Genomic DNA, 16,520 nt, shown 5'->3' on the forward strand with positions numbered 1-16,520 from the left:
AGGGGTGACACCAAAATTACTCATTTTGGTGTCACCCCCCTCTGAAAAGTCGGGCGCTCGGTCATGGACCGAACGCCCGACAGTATCAGGAGAGAGGAGGGGACCCGGCGGTATACCTTATCCCGCTGGGTGACTGTCCCCTCTTGGTGATGGACGCCGGCAGGTATCAGCATACTGACGCGCGTGCGCGATGACATCATCGCACACGCGCAGTGACGTCTCGGCGGGGGTTACACTCGGTTACCGTTCCGGGTGTCACCCAGCCTCAGGACGCCCCTGTCTGTGATATCTATAGAAACAATGTGTTCATATCAAATACAAGTACTACTTTTGTACTAAATACAATATTCGATTTTTAATAAATGCAGACTAGTAGATGACAGGTACAGTCCAGCCTTCAACACCTAGGCTGGACAAAAGCACAAGCTAGTTAGAAGTCAATATAGCTGTACAGCTTGTCCTATCAGCCTTTTAAATGACCTTGTTTAAGTTCATGTAAATCCAGTCTGATGCCCACTGGTGATTTTAATCATATGAACACATTTAGTTTGACCTGTTCCAATACAAGTTCATTGTATAACAGGAGGACTGAATCGTTTCTCAGTCCTTCATTTGAACTTTGGTTTTATACTCCAGGATCACAAGGTAAGGCACTTTTTTTAAACCACGGGTAAATATTTTACTAGTTGAGTGGTGTTCTGCATATCAAGAGAGGTTTGTGATGGCCATTAGACATTTTAAAGCTCATAAAGCAGTCATACAATACTGTATATTAATCCTTGAACATGTTATATGTTATTTATTTGGATATAGGCCAGACATAAATTGATAAGAGCTCCCCTTTAAGGTTTCCAGCACACCAAAAAGTAATTTAATATGGGGGCTGCGCATTGCTGATGCTCTGAATCGGTAGGCACCTAGCTGTTGGCAACCTGTGTGCAGCCTTCATACTCAACAGGTTTACTTTAAGAGCTCGCTTTAAGTATTCGATGGGGATTAAAGATTATGTGCTTTCAGCATTTACTCTTTAATCCTGATCAAAAAGTAAATTGCAAGGGGTACCTGTTTGCTACTAAAAAGTGTCACAAGTGGCATTTGCTTTCACCCACCACTAGAGGGAGCTGAAGATAAAAGGCAAGCTTTGTGTTAGGATGACTAACCAGTCTGTCGCTTGTCTGCCCTTTAGAACCCTCTAGTGGTGGGAAGAAGCAACTGCTGGAGGAAGAGAGGGTGTTAACACAGCGGGATCCATTGAAAGGGGCACTTGCGACATATAGTATTTCTGGTGGTGTGTATGTAATCGGAAAGGATTGCGCCAAATGCATGAAAACCCTGCAAAATATTCATTGTTTGTACTGATGTGTGATAAATGCAATTGTTTTTTTTATTTATAGCAACACTTTTACTGTATGGTGCTATTGTAAAAAAATCATAGAAATACAGCTGTATTGATAAGGAAAATGAAAGTAAATAAGACATCTTCTATGTTGGAGTAAACTGTTAATTATGTCACACATGTAATTATTGTGCTGCATCCTTGAGACAATTCTGTGACAAAATTTTGTTTCCTCTAGAACTGACCTTTTTGATATGTTTACATTACTCTCCCAACTTCTCTGAATAGCTTATTTGCCTGTAAAACTCCCTACTTCCCAGGAGAGATGCTTGCGACAATTCTGTTAGAGTTGTAATCCAGTGGCGGAACTACCGCCGGTGCAGGCGGTGCGGACGCACCAGGGCCTTGGGGCTCTAGGGGGCCCAGCGCCGGATCGGTACCCAGCGGCCAGCGGGCCCCCCATCTCTGCGCCGAGAGTGTCGGATCATCCGACCAGCGGGGAGGAGAGAAAGTGACAGCCGGCCGAGCGCTGCGGGAGGAGAGCGCTGTTTTTTTTTTTTGGGGGGGGGGGCCCAAAAAAAAAATCTTGCACCAGGGCCCTTTGTTCCTTAGCTCCGCCACTAGATTCATATATACCTTATTGACATTTACAAGAATCTGTCACAAGTTCTGCCATTTTATCACGCTACCGTGAGACAGATTTCTAAAGAGTATCAACAACACTCTGAATTTCAGGGTCTGCTTCTAGGCTGGAGGCCATTGTATCTCAATTCATATATTAGCAAAACAGTTACACCATGTAGTTGATTTCTTCTTTTTTTTTTTTTAGCAGGCTGCAGGGACAATTTAGAACAAATTAATTATCCATTAAGAATAATTTAAAACAAACCTGCCCCATGCAGGGCAAAGCAGCAAGTTTGCTTTAATTTCCCCTCCCTAGCAGCACATATACTGTACCTTTCCTTTTGCTTCTCTGCCCTTCAGTTCAGCAAAGAAAATACCTGATGCTGTCAGATATGGAAGAGTGTTTACCTCACTCTTTGTGATGGAGCTGGGCCAATTATCCAGCACCAGTGCTATCATATGTGTAGAGCCCATAGTCATGTGTAAGCTATGAATTGAGCAATTCTTACACATGATCTTCACACAGAAGCTAAAGTACATCTTCATATACAAAGACTATGTGCAATAAATGGAGGTGTGATGTAGGAGTAGATCACATGACTTGCATCAGACTATGGACTCTCATATATATATATCTATGATATTTGCCGTAGCTAACATTTCAACTTGAGAGTTTTCATAAAAACTGAATAATATTTTTCCAGTGGATAGTGTCCTGCCCAGAGACATGTTATTGTCACATCAAATACCTCCACCTATTATGACAGCAGATCTAAGTGTAGTTTTCAACACTGCAGGTAGGCTGGAAATTCCAGGCCCTTCCTTTGTTGTCACCAGTTAAAGGACACGGCACACATGACCCCATCTGTCTCTATTCTGGAGGGCCAGTGTCTCTCTGTCTCCAGTTCCTTTCCGAAGTGTAAAATGAAAAAAATTATGTAACAATTAGCTTTATAAACCTCACTAAGATGAACTATATCTACTGTAAACTGAAAATATTATATAAAGTAAAATTTGAAAACTGTTGGTAGCCACGTCTCCTGCTTAATATAGTATTAATTGTGAATGGCCGCAAGGCCTAGCCATTGTATTCACATTGGCACTGTAAATTATTTTTCTCACTTTATTTTTGTGTTTTTCACTCCACAGGATGGAGGGTCTGAAGTCTAGGGGGAGGATGTGTAGCCCTCAGGTTCCTTCCTCCCCTGAATCGGGGGTCTCCCTTTGGAAGAGCCCTCAACCTTGTACTCAGTGGTCGGCTTCGGCTGGCCATGAGGAATGGGTCCACCTGGTTTCGGCCAGGTGGATACGAGTGCCTTGTCCCCGCCAGGAGCCCTGCGCCCCCCCGGGAGTTCAGGAATGGGCCCTGTCTTTCCGGGAGATGGACCATTTAGATAGCACCCCTTCTGTGCACTTTTTTTGTGTGTGTTTCACATGCACCTTTTTTTTTTTGTTCACTTTTTGGGTGTTTTCTGTGCAAGCTCCACAGGCTTAAAAAAAAAAGCTGTGAATGATGGGGATGGCATTTCCTGTCCTTGCCCCTTCCCAAAAAGCAACAGATCTTTGCAATAATGATCTTTTGCTTGCTGGTAATAGTAATAGATCAGTATAATAGGTAATCCGTTGTTTCAGATAGCATCAGTGGTTGGATAAGGTATCCCTCCCTGATCTCTCATGATGGAAAGTGTGAAAAAGTAAATTGTTTAAACATTTCTAAAAGTACCCCTAGGATGTCTGCTGGGAAAAAAACGTACTTTTCCCCCCCTGCAGCTGTGCTCTGCTCCTGCCTTCTCTTTGGTGCTTCGCTCCCTGAAAAAAAAAAATCTTCCTTTATCAGGACATGAGCATCTCAGTGGACTTAATTACTAATGCAGTGGCTGCTCTTTGCAATAATGTATCCAATAAGCCTATTATTGATTCTGATCCTATCAAAAGATAATAAATTCTAATCCTATTAGTCTCTAATGTGGTATCCATGAGCCACCAGTACTGGGGAACTTCACCACACAGGTTAACCATAGACATAAAATACAGTTTGCCCTCTTTGGCCAGTTAATATGTAGACATCAGATTAACTGAAAATATTCTGTAGAGTGCTGAAGGTTTGTATGGTGCCATATGGTGGCTAGATAATCTTATCTTTCCCCAAATAAATGAAAATACGTGTTATGAAATAACTGTGTAGGTAGTCATAGAAGCAATCATTTTGGAGAAGGACTGTGTGTGTGTGTGACCAAGCAATGTCCAATGCCCAAGGCAAACCTTAAAGATTTTAGTGATCTTCTGGATTGTACCTGCATTATGCCAGCAGTGATACTGTAGCTATGCTGCACTTTCTGACTGGTGTCAGTAGCAAAGATGATTATAGTGTCCCCTCCTTGTCTTAAAACAGACATTTCACTTGCAACCTTTGTAATATCGCCTATAGTTAAGTCTGTGGGTGTGACGCTCAATAACAAGGTTCATGTTTACTGATTTCCATAAATACCCAGGCACCTAAAGTTTGGAATGTCAAGCATTTGTATTCTATCATGTTCTGATAACTCCTTCTCTAGGGCTCTGATAATACACAGATGCAATCTACCAGACTGTCATTCATTTACTTCTACATTGTTTATTGCTGTGTGTGTATATATGTATGTACTTCCATGGTAGAATAATGTTCATAAACATCCTCATAACCATATAGGCAAAAAAATAATAAAATGATGTATAACAAAACAATATATTCCTATCTCTATCTTCCATTAGTCATCTTTCAAAAAAGGAAATGATTAAATCCCCAATTAAAGCCAAAAGTGTTGTAGAATTCTCCCCTTATTCTTTGACAGAAGTTACCATGACAGAAAGTGAGGGCAAATCTCTTTACTTCACAGAGCTGAGTGGGGAGTCCTTCCTGAGTGGTGTCCCCAATGGATATGCCATCAGCTGCAAACACTTTGCATATTTAAAAAAAAAATCACACTTGACACATGAGAATTAATACGTGGGATGCTATTGATTGCCTCTTTCTGAAAATGTTAGTTCACTGGCTGGGATAGTCTTCAGAAGGAAGCGTTGGCAATTACAGCCTACGTATTTTTCTCGTGACAGGTGTCATTTAAAAAATACAGGGTAAGTCGTTATTTAAAAGCCAAGTATACCATTGCTCTGATACACTTGATGATTTTTACTGTGATGCAGCCAAAAGGAGCACAGCTCCCAATTATGGGGTGGTGCAGGGGTTAATATTTTTCTAAAAAAAACAATTTGTTAGGTTGCAAGAAAGTGGATGCCATCATTTTTCAAGATTACCTATAGCGAGGAAGTATGGAGGCTGTCCTATTCCTGAAGATACAAGTTCCTTGGCTGTCATAATGATCTAGTGGCATCAGTACTTTGTAAGTTAGCAGTAAGTAAGCAGATTAGAATTGTGACTTCACTCTGACTTTCCTGATCTACATGCATGCTCTCGGTCAGTGTGTCAAAGCATTGAATGCAAAAAAAGCCAGGTAGCTACCTTCTCCAGAAAGTCTGTAAAGGATCTCACTTATCCATGTCATGGTAAAGCTTATAGTAGTTAATCACATTCAACTGGACTTGTTCTGTAATGTTTTGTAGCTTATCCAAGCAGCTTCTTCAGTACTGATCAGAATTAAAGAAGTGACTTGGATAAGCTATGAAACATCTTCAACTTTAGAGAACAAGTCCATTTGAATGTGACTAACTAGTACAAGCTATACCTTTTCCAGAAGAAGCTCAGATATGGCAGCCTCTGTATTTCTCTCTAAGGATAGGTCCCTTTTCTTTATAGCAGCATTTATCAAGCTTTTTTCAGTCATGGCACCCTTTAAAAGTATGCAAAATCTCAAGGCACCATAAAAATATAAACGTAAAAAAAGGACGTGTGGCCCCTCCAAAATTCGCACAAGGTGTTTATCCCAGATAGGGGTCTAGTAGGGGACCCCACACATCAGAGTGTCAGGGTTCCACCCTGACTTTACTGGTTTGCAGCATTCTGGTTTGGCTGCTCTTTTACTCACCTGTGTTTCCTTCTTTGCCTAAGCTAACTCTGGAACGTTGCTCACTACTCCCAGGCTCCCTCTTAAGGCCAGACAGGAGAGCATCATCTGAGAGTGTCAAATGGGAGTTTCCTGTCTGGCCATAAGAGAGTCCTACAACTACATCAGAAGTTGCAGCTGAAGCAGCATGGCAGAGGGCGGGGTGTGGAGCAGGCCTGGACACAGACAAACCTCCATTCTTTTCTGAATGGAATAACATAATTCATTTCCATGGTGCTGGCAGATGGCCTCCCTGCACCATGGAAAGGTATGACACTGTGAGAAAATTTTGAGGCATCTCAGAAGAGGCCAGAAGGCACCCTAATTAAAAAAGGCTGCGCTTAAAAAATTTGAGTCATGTTTTGTTGTGAAAAAATTGTATGAGGATCACCTGAGCTTAACATTTTTCTTAGCTATCACCAAGAGATCTGCTCTTATACAGATAGTCTGAGGGCTTCTTCAAACCATGTCCAGACTAGAACAGTTTTTGTCCGCACCTGAAATGCATCTCAATGTATTCCTATGGTAGTTTTGGGCTCTGTTCACACCAGTGCAGTCCGTGCCGATGTGGGCTAAATTCTGCATACACTATTTTTTACGATCGCACTAGACCGGAATGCAGGCATTGTTTTGCCATGCATTCTGGTGCGGGCGATCACACTGCGGGCGGGGGGCGGGGTCTGCAGTACCATTGACTCCAATGCACCACCAGGCCCCCTCCTGCAGCGGAACGCACCGGAGCTGGTTTGAACCGCCCCTCAAAGCAGAACTTCGGACAAAACTAGCTTCTGCTGTCTGTTTCCCTATTGGAAAGTAGCTTTACATTGTCCTACAGGTTACAATAGCTCTTCAAACTTCAATCGGGCACCTATTCTTGTACCCGCAAAGCAGACAGTAAAAATAGTAAAATAAAAAAGTGACTGCACAAATAAGGATCGAACGCCCCTATATTTTAAACAACAGAATTACACCCCAAAATAACACCCTCTGAATAAGGGGAAGAGGAGATTTTTTTTCCCGACGCAAATGTTACTATTTAATGAGTGAATTTAGATATTTCCACTAAAAATTTGCAGATGACAAAATCTATAATTTCACAGCAAACTCAATTACTCATCCCTACTGTACACACATTTCTGATACACAGAGGGAGAACTCCAACAGAAGCGTCATTGGAGAATGTGAGACAGCCGCCGTGTTCTCATGTTGTCTCATTCCCTGAGAACAGACAGGAAGCAGATGCTATTTGAGCTAAAACCTTTTCCTTGATGAGATTAATCTAGGCAGATTACACGTTTATCCTATGGAAACAATGATCACGCTCTGGCATTCGGATTCACTAGCATTTCACTTTGCTGCGGTCTGTCTAGGTGTGCCCTCTAACAGTCTATAAATGTAGCATGATTTCCTTAGGCAACATTCCTGTTCCCCATGTAATCGTATCTGAAAATAGTGCCAAATGTGCCAAATTGTAAATAAGAGCAAATTGCTGCCTCCGTCTCCTTAACAGTCAGTTCCACCTTACCCTGCAAACAGATGGCAGAGCATTTTGGGGCATGTAGTCTTTGATTAGTGGCATTTGCTATACACATTAAGAGCAATTGAAAGCTGCACTTTACAGGAAGATATAAGAGACACGAATGAATGAAGTTCCATATTCATTAATAAATCATTAAAATAGTATTAAACTCAGATCAATCCAGATCAAATAAATTATACATTGCACAGCAATGTATTTCTTTACATTTTTACCCAAGCACTTACAGACATGATGTTTCCAAATAGTTGGCTCCAACTCTCTCGGCTATGCTTCTCTGAACTTTCTGTCCAGTGCAAGATCACAAGGACACCATAATCTCCAGCAACTCTCCATTTACTAGCATGGAAAAGGGAGAAATGGGGAAGGAAGGGCAGAGAACAGAGAGCAGGGAAATGGCTTGCCCTGCTGTGCATGTGGAGACACAAACAGCTTACTAGTACACACAAGGATGACATGCTGCTTGGAGGAGAGAGTGACAGAATTATTTCATCAGTCTGCTGCTCCTCTATTCACTGTCAAATCAAAGGCTAGGGGAGGAACGAGACCTGTAAAGCTGGCCATACACCTGTCAATTTATTTTGTTTAACCAGCAGGCTGAACCGAAGAAATTGACGTGATTCCTCCATCAACACAAAACAGTGTTTCGATCGAGGATATCGCTGCTGTTTGCATTGTGTTCTGACAGATGCCGCCGACAGCTGTCAGAATATCCGATCGGAGCGGGCAGCTCATTGATCGTATGAAGATTTTCCAGCCGGCTCCTTAAATAAAACTGTATTGTTAATAAATAACAAATATTTGCAAATTTGAAAGTGCTCCTTTTTGCGAAAAGATAAAAAAATGAATGTACGCAAAACTGTAAATAAGCGACTTATGTTAAAAATTGTTTTTGCGCTGTGTTGGTGCTTGTGTTGTGATAAAATGATACAGGCGTATATTTAATTGCAACACAAGGTATCACAACGCAGAACCATGCGTCACTAAGCTTTGCCATGCGCTGCCACAGTTACATTTATTTTTTAAAATAATTAATTTTTTAAATCATGCACTGCGATGCATTCTAACAATGCACTGCAGCGCATGTGCATGGCGTACACCACAATGTGGTGCACGTGTATGCCATGTGTGACGGGGGAGGAGGGTTGTGCTTTTTTTTATTAGGTTTTTTTTTTTTTTACACATTCTTAATTTTTTTATAATTTTATTTATTTTTTTTACATTTTTTTTTTGACACTTTTTTTACACTGTGCTTCTCCCCATTGAGAAAATCATGAATGAACAGGAAGTGATGTAAATTACATCCTGTTCATTCATAACTGGGGACACACAGTACGATGTGTCCCCAGTTATTTACAAACACTGGAGTGATCAGACGATCACTCCAGTGCTTGTTTTGCACAGAGGATCAGTAAATATAAATTATATTAATCGATCCCCTGCTCGGCCACGGAAACTGACGAGAAGTGCAGATCCTCAATTACTGTACAACTGGCAGATTTTTGTCTTTCAAGCAGGCTAAAAAAAAATTCTAATTCGACGAAAATCGACGGGTTAGTGCGTTGTTGTACAACAAACATCTCAAGATGAAAACTGCACATGCTAAAACGAAATCCTGCCCTTTCGATCGATGAAAATCAGCCAGTTAGTGGAGCGTTAATTGCAACTACATTGGTCTGTGCATGATGGGCTAGTTGAATGAAAATTGAACGAGGGTGAGACGTATGGACAAAAAAAGTTGTACAATGTTTGTAAGGTGTATGGCAACCTTAAAGGTGCCCATACACATTACAACCCTCGCAAGACTTTTGTCTTGCAAAGGTTGTAAAGTAATTAAAAAAACGTACGATCTGCCCATCTTGGACAGGCAGATCGTAACTGCGATCATAGCAAGCCTGCCCCCCTGAGCGGCGAGCTTCCGATGACTACAATGCTGAACGGGCAGTGTGCGGGTGCGCACAACCGGCCCGTGCGGCAGTGATCTCTCGATCATGTTAAAAACCAGCCAAAAATCGTACGATTCTCGGCTGGTTTTCAAACATGCTCGATATACAAAAGTCATGTGACCGTACATTAGAAACGGTTGCACGCCTTCCATACACTGCACAATTCTCGTACGATCGCGGGATTTCCCGCGATTCTCGTACGAGAATCGTGCAGTGTATGGGCACCTTAAGTGTTACTTAGCTGTTGCAAAGTAAAATGACTGCCAGATAGGGCTGGGCTGTGTAATCCAATGACAGCTGCCACTGCCTGCAGCTGTTCAGAAGAGCTGCCACCGGCTGCAGCTGTCGACAAGTAATCGCACAGCCTGCGATTACCTGCGGACGACCACACCTGCATGCAGACTGTTTGTGTCCAGTTGTGATCATCCACAATTAACCGCAGGCTGTGCAATTACTTGTCGACAGCTGCAGCCGGTGGCAGCTCTCATTGGATTATACAGCACCTCCTATCCACAGGAAATTGCATGAGCCTGACAGAGGAATTTGTGAGACTCATGTGATCGGCTTTATCCACAGGTGTGACTGCGGCATTCAGCTTCTTTTATCACATACAGAAGTGAATCCTCTATTCTTGCATTTTCAGAAGGGAAGATCTGCAAGAGGATAGATTAGAGGATCTAGATGGCAAAAGAATTCAAGATGTAAACGTCTTTGCCATAGAACACATCCCGGGAGCATTATTCTCCTCCCGAACGGTTCCAGAGGTTATATAGACAAGAAACCTTTTGGATCTACCAGCTTTATACCCTTACTCCAGTAGGACTAAATGAGGAAATAGAGATCCTAACCATCATCTAGATCCTCTCATTTCCATTTACACATCTTTTAAGAAAAACCTTTCAGTAACAGCGCCCCTCACTATTCAAAAGGTTCCCTCGGTCACCATGAAGTCATGAGCACCATCCATTGGGATGCAAGCCCGCTCTGATCCAGGGGTAACAGCACAGCATCCATTTTAGGAGTACCTGTCATGATAGAAATATGGAAGTTGAGGTGGGTGATCTCTCCTTTTGGAAATGATGTTTGCCTAGCTGCCATGCTAAGTCTATTGCTTCAATACTTTGAATTAGTGATCTGGGACATGTATGCAGATAAGGAATTTTGACTTTTATTAAACATCTCCAAGCTGCGTTCTTATTTTGATTGAGTGACTCAGAAAGCACAGAAGCTATTGGGTTTAGGATAACAGCCAGACAACTATTTTCTTCTTTTGTTGCATATTAGTACTGCTAATCTCCTGCAGCCTCTTTGCCGTCAGTTCCTGTCTACATGCATGCACTCCAACAACTGCCGCTTGTCATTCTCACGGCAGGTTACCCATACTCTCTGGCAACTCTTTTTTTCACATTCCTGCAGCCTTCTGGGATATGTGATGTAGATATACCAGGGGGCTGTGAGAGCAGGGACATGTCATTCTTGCCTAGGTGAAAATTATCATTTTTTTAAAACATGTAAGCCTTTCCCCCGTAAACACATAAATCCCCATAGCATAATATCTGTAACTCCTTATTTGTACCTTACATTTTGTTTCTACCAGTGGTACTGGTGACATAGCCAGAGACTCCCAGCTGCCCCCTGGGAAGGCTAAAAGAAAAATACATTTTTTTTTCAACACAGATCTTGTGCTGACGTCATTGGTGGGTTGGCAGTGAACATGCAGAAGATTAAGCCAGCCACCAATAATGTCTAAAGCTGCCCATACACCTGACGATTATCGTACGATAATCGCGGGTGATCCCGCGATGGTACGATAATCGTAAGGTGTATGGGCAGTGTGCGACCGCATATACTGTACGGTCGCATGACTTTTGTCTTAGGAGCACGCTAGAAAACCCCCCGAAAAGCATACAATTTTCAACGGGTTGGTAGTGCGATCTCAAGACGAAAGCCGCACGGGCCGAGGTGCAGGGGCGTATACTGCCCACTTACCATTGCAATCATCTGTAAGCCCCCCCCTTCAGCGGGGAGGACTTGCGATGATCGTAAGTACGATCTGCCTGCCCAAGATGGGCATTTCGTACAAAATTTGAATCACCTTACAACTATCGCACAACGAAAGTCGTGCAATGGTTGTAGGGTGCATGGCCACCTTACAACCTTAGTAGAAGAGTAGTTTTTCTAACAAGCATTGCATAAAACAAATCACACGTAGATGTTGCCACTAAATATCCCAGTTGCACAGTATTTGCTGCTATGATTGTTTTTTTATGTTTCATATAGTGTTATTACTGACCTCTACATCATAAGGGGTTTTAGAAAATGAAAGGTTAATTGCTATGGACAAACCAGGGTTAATGCAAAGATTGTGCACACAGGATCTGAGCTATTGCCAATGGCACTCAATTGGTTTCACCTTTCTCTTCATTTATCAAATAAATAAGAATTCCAATCAGTCTCCATGGACAGCAACTCTAGTTTTGTATTCTCCAGTTTAAATGCATCAGCCCAACTGTATGTTATGTAACCATCTGTTTAAATGTGTTAGAATTCATCCATTCCTCATTAATGCAAGAGTGTGGTCACCGTGAGGCTCATTTGATTTGTGAATACTACACAGTGGGGCCATGTTCTCAACTTCAGCTGTTTTTACTTTCCTGCCATGTAAACTGATACTTTTTTTGGCTCTCACTGACATTAGTGGAAGGCTACCACCTAACTTACTTAGGACCAGTACCCCAGCTGTGTTGGGGCTATGTTGGCCTTTTCCAGTGCAGCTCAAATGCACAGACAAGGGATTTTACCTTGTTTTAAATCAGCTCATTTCACACCACTGCAATGCATGCAGTATTTTTTTCCAGCACAGTGTGGTTCAAACACGGTACAACCGCAATGCACAGTACCGATAGAACTTCGTGGCAATCATTAAAAAAGGAAAAAGTGCAATGCGCCGCGATCAACGCATCAGCACAGTACCTGTCAACACACACTAGTGGCTGTGCGTTGAGCATTTCTTACTGGTGTGAACGTGTCCTAACAGTTGTAGGGTGACAACCTGTTCCCTTAAACAAAGGAAGCTTGCAGGTAAAAAATGTTTGCACATTCCTGATTTCAGCATCATTATGTGACAATGCACTAACTTTCAGTCTGGCCAATATGTACAATAACAGATAAAACATGATAATTAATTATTACAGGTTACCAGTAGATCTGTTCCCTCTTGAACCTAAAATGTATTTTGGTAGAACTATTTATTTACAGCATATTTGATACATTATATACTTACAACAGCTTATACCACTTTAAAGAAGAACTTTATCCCCCCATGTGTTGTCTTTTTTTAGATCCCCTCCTTCCTTTTTCTCTTGAGTTATGCACAATAAACTTACCTGCCCAACAAATCCAGCATTTTCCTGTTGTCCTGCTGCCACATGCCAGGTCCTGTGCCACCATCTTCCTTATGTCATCAGGAGCCAAGTCTCTTCCTTGTACTTGCAGCCACCCCCTGATGGCACGCACAGGTCTGCCCTCCTCCAGCCACAAGTCTACCTTCCTTCAGTTCGCCTTCCCCTGAGGTATGTGACTAGCATATCTCAGGAGGCTTCAGTAGGAGAGATATGGATTCTTGCCTAGGGCTGAAGTATGGATTAAAGAACAAAACAAATAAAAGTCAGCATTTTACATTGTTATAGTAGGGGTGAGTTGGAATGATGTAAAGTACATTTTCTGAGTGAAGGTCTATGTTGATGTATATGTTCTTCCTGTTTGAGATTAGATGGGCAGCTCATCCAGATCATCAGTTGTATGTCTTGAAAACAATATGGAATTCTAATACAGTTTTTAGTCATTTATCTGAAGAAATGTGTTACAGTCAAAACAAGTAAAAGTCCTCAGAGTCAGGAGTGGGCTAAATTAGACATCCAAAACATTGAATCCATACACTATGAAAACCAATAAAAGCAACTGTGTCTTCTGCCCATAATTATCGTACTGCTTCAGGATACACAAACGAATATAAACATTTTAGATTTCAAGGTTATGATGATGTTTAAGAATCCCTGTTGCACTTAGCTGTAAGACTGACCATTGCCTACTGCTCAAACCAGCTGCTATAATGGTCCCTACACTTGATAACTTCACTACACAGCCCCAGAGGCTGTATAGCAATGCTTGGAATGTAGAGTAGTCATTGGTGAGCGCGACCGCACTGCCCAATGAGACGGTGTCCCAGGGTGTTGTGAGTTAGTTCACCCTATTTTTGTGAAAAAGTGAACTAACCCTTTATGGCCAGAAATTGTCTTTAGGTCTTATTTATTAAACTGACTGAGGCCAGTAATATTAATTCTCCTGAATCTATTCATGGTCTATTTGTGCCCAGCATCTGTTGTTCCAAAGAGCATCATTAAAGAATATCTAAAGCCAATTAGTTACAGTTACTTGGTTAAAACGCTTGTTAAGTTGTTTTTGCTATCTGTGTCCTTTTGGGTAGAGTTTCCTTCACTTCCTGTCTTAGAGACACAGGGAAGTTAGAGAAAATCTCTCAGATAACTGTCACCCTTGCAGTGTTCACACCTTCCCACACTACAAGGTTTAAATACTTGTTAGGACTAGAATAATAAGGTGTAATACTTACCTTATTCCCTGGTTTGGCAGGCACCCTTCATCTATGCGGCCGGTCCCCTAAAGCCTTTTCTTGCTCTCAGCCATGGTCACACGCTGACATCATCAGGGCCAATAGCCCTGTATTGTACATGAGGTTGGTGAGGGACCACCCAGAACCCAGAGCATCATGGAGAAGAGTAGAGCTCCAAAGCCTGCCACACCTAGAAGTAAGGTTCAGTACAGCCTTTTCATCTCCCCCTTAGACTTAACAAGCAATTAACACCGGACTTGGCCTATAAATTTATGTTGTGTTTGATTAATTTAATTGAAAGGGTGGAAGAACTGTAATTTATGCTGGAGAGAAATTTTTCTTTTGATTTTATGCATTGTGATAGGCCTGTGTGTAGAGGTTTACAGTTATCAAACTTTAGCATGACAGTAGAGAATATTTGCTGGGAAGTCATAAGGTCAAATCATATGTAATTCCATTTTGCTGTCAGTATGGATATGATTTATTAAATCTAGCACTTGCGTAGAAAATCTAATAAGCAATCATGAAAAGTACTGTTGTCCTGTAAGCTTCAGATTCAGTGGAGTTGATTTACTAAAAGAGTAGAGACTGTTTACTTAGAAAATTGTATGTTAACTTTGAAAATGTAATGTTTAGCTTCGTGAATTAGATAAAGCTGGACAAGCAGAAATCTTGTTTTTTGCTTTCATTTCCATTGCACATGAATAAGTAGTCAAACTGAAAACAGCTTCACCTCATTCACTAAGCTAGGTGAGGTTTAGTAAATCCACCCCATAAATTATATTTACACAATGAAACTCCAGCCAAATCTATCTATATCTATCTATCGATCTATCGACCTGTCAATCTGTCTTTTTATCAATCTGCCTGTCAATACTAAACCAAAGCTTGATCTGTTTCAATGATTTACAGATATTTATGTTGAAAAATGAAAACTACTGAATTCAGATTCCAAATATGTTACTTGTGTCTAATAAGTCACTAAATCAGTTAAGTTTTTTAATGCATTTTCAATCCCCTATGTCCACAGAATTTCAGTTTTTAAATTTTTGTTAATAAATAAATATAAATAATTTAATGAATACAATAATTTAATATTATACATTTATATAATTTAATTAATATAATAAATGATTATAAATAAATAGGTACATTTTTGTTCATTTGACATTCAGGAAAAAGCACATGTTCAGGCCCCTTCTTCCTATGTTATACCCCAAAATTCCCTATTATAGTCAGCACAGAGTACTCTCCAAACCTTGGATGATGGTCATCTCATACTAGTGACTGGAACCTATTCATTTTATTTACCTGTGGCTGCTGTGTTTTTCTATAAATGCATGTAACATTTTGTTTCTGATAGAAAATAAGTGAATGTGATACAGTACAGATAAATGTACAGTGTATCATTGAACCCTATCTCATGAAAGACTTTAATAACAAATATGTTTGTAAAGGTGGGAAGCTGGTACATTTCCAGCACTGTAATGCTGTGTAATGTGCCATCAAGAAAGAATAGCACGTAATTCTAGCCCACACACATTTTGACAGCTGCACATTTGGGAGGAGGGAAAATGCGTAGGAATGATGAATGTCTAGAATTACAGCACCTTGTGACAAAGGGGCCCGATGATGTAACATTAACGCTCTTAATTACAGTTGAACCTTTGTTGCCAGTTCATAGAATAATTCATTCTAGTTTAGATACATGGAACATTAATCACTGGACAGGGGCATATATATATATATATACATACGAGGATAGAATAGGATATGGCCTGGCCATGCCCCTTGTCCCTGTTGCCATGGCGAGCACAGGGCACCATTGGCCACAGGGGCACCAGGCGGCCAGTACAGCCACGGTTCGGCAGGGAGAAGAAGGACGGCACAGGCTCCAGCTTCTCATCGGACCCCCACTGATCTTCCCTCCCTGTATGGGCAGAGGAATCTGTGTCCTCAGTCTCTTTTTCAATTTAAAAAGGGAAATGTCAGGGGTCTGTTTGGACCCCTGATATTTCCGCCAAAGCCCCCCCCCCAAAATGAATAATAATAAAAAAAATAAAGGAATAAAAAAAAAACCACACACACACACTCATGCACACATACGGTATTATTAGACGTGTGCAAAGACAAAAAATTTGTTCCAGACTAAATGAACAGAAACTAAAAAAGTTTTCATTAGTTTCGTCAAACGAAACACATTTTTATGCTATTTTGGATTTGGCCACAAGTGCATTCTGAGCATGCACGCCACCATCCAGGAAGCGGTATGCATGATGCCGTGCGTGTGCGGCGTCGGGTGACATAAGACGTCTGTTGGGGGGGGCACAATTTTCTGTTCTTGCCTCGGGCGCAAAAGGAGCTAGCTATGGCTTTGGTCAACAGTGAGAACTATTCTTCAGTACAC

This window comes from Nanorana parkeri, unplaced genomic scaffold (genome assembly GCF_000935625.1).
Source record: "Nanorana parkeri isolate BGI_ZX_2015 unplaced genomic scaffold, ASM93562v1 scaffold2561, whole genome shotgun sequence".
In the NCBI taxonomy this organism is placed as follows: Eukaryota; Metazoa; Chordata; class Amphibia; order Anura; family Dicroglossidae; genus Nanorana; species Nanorana parkeri.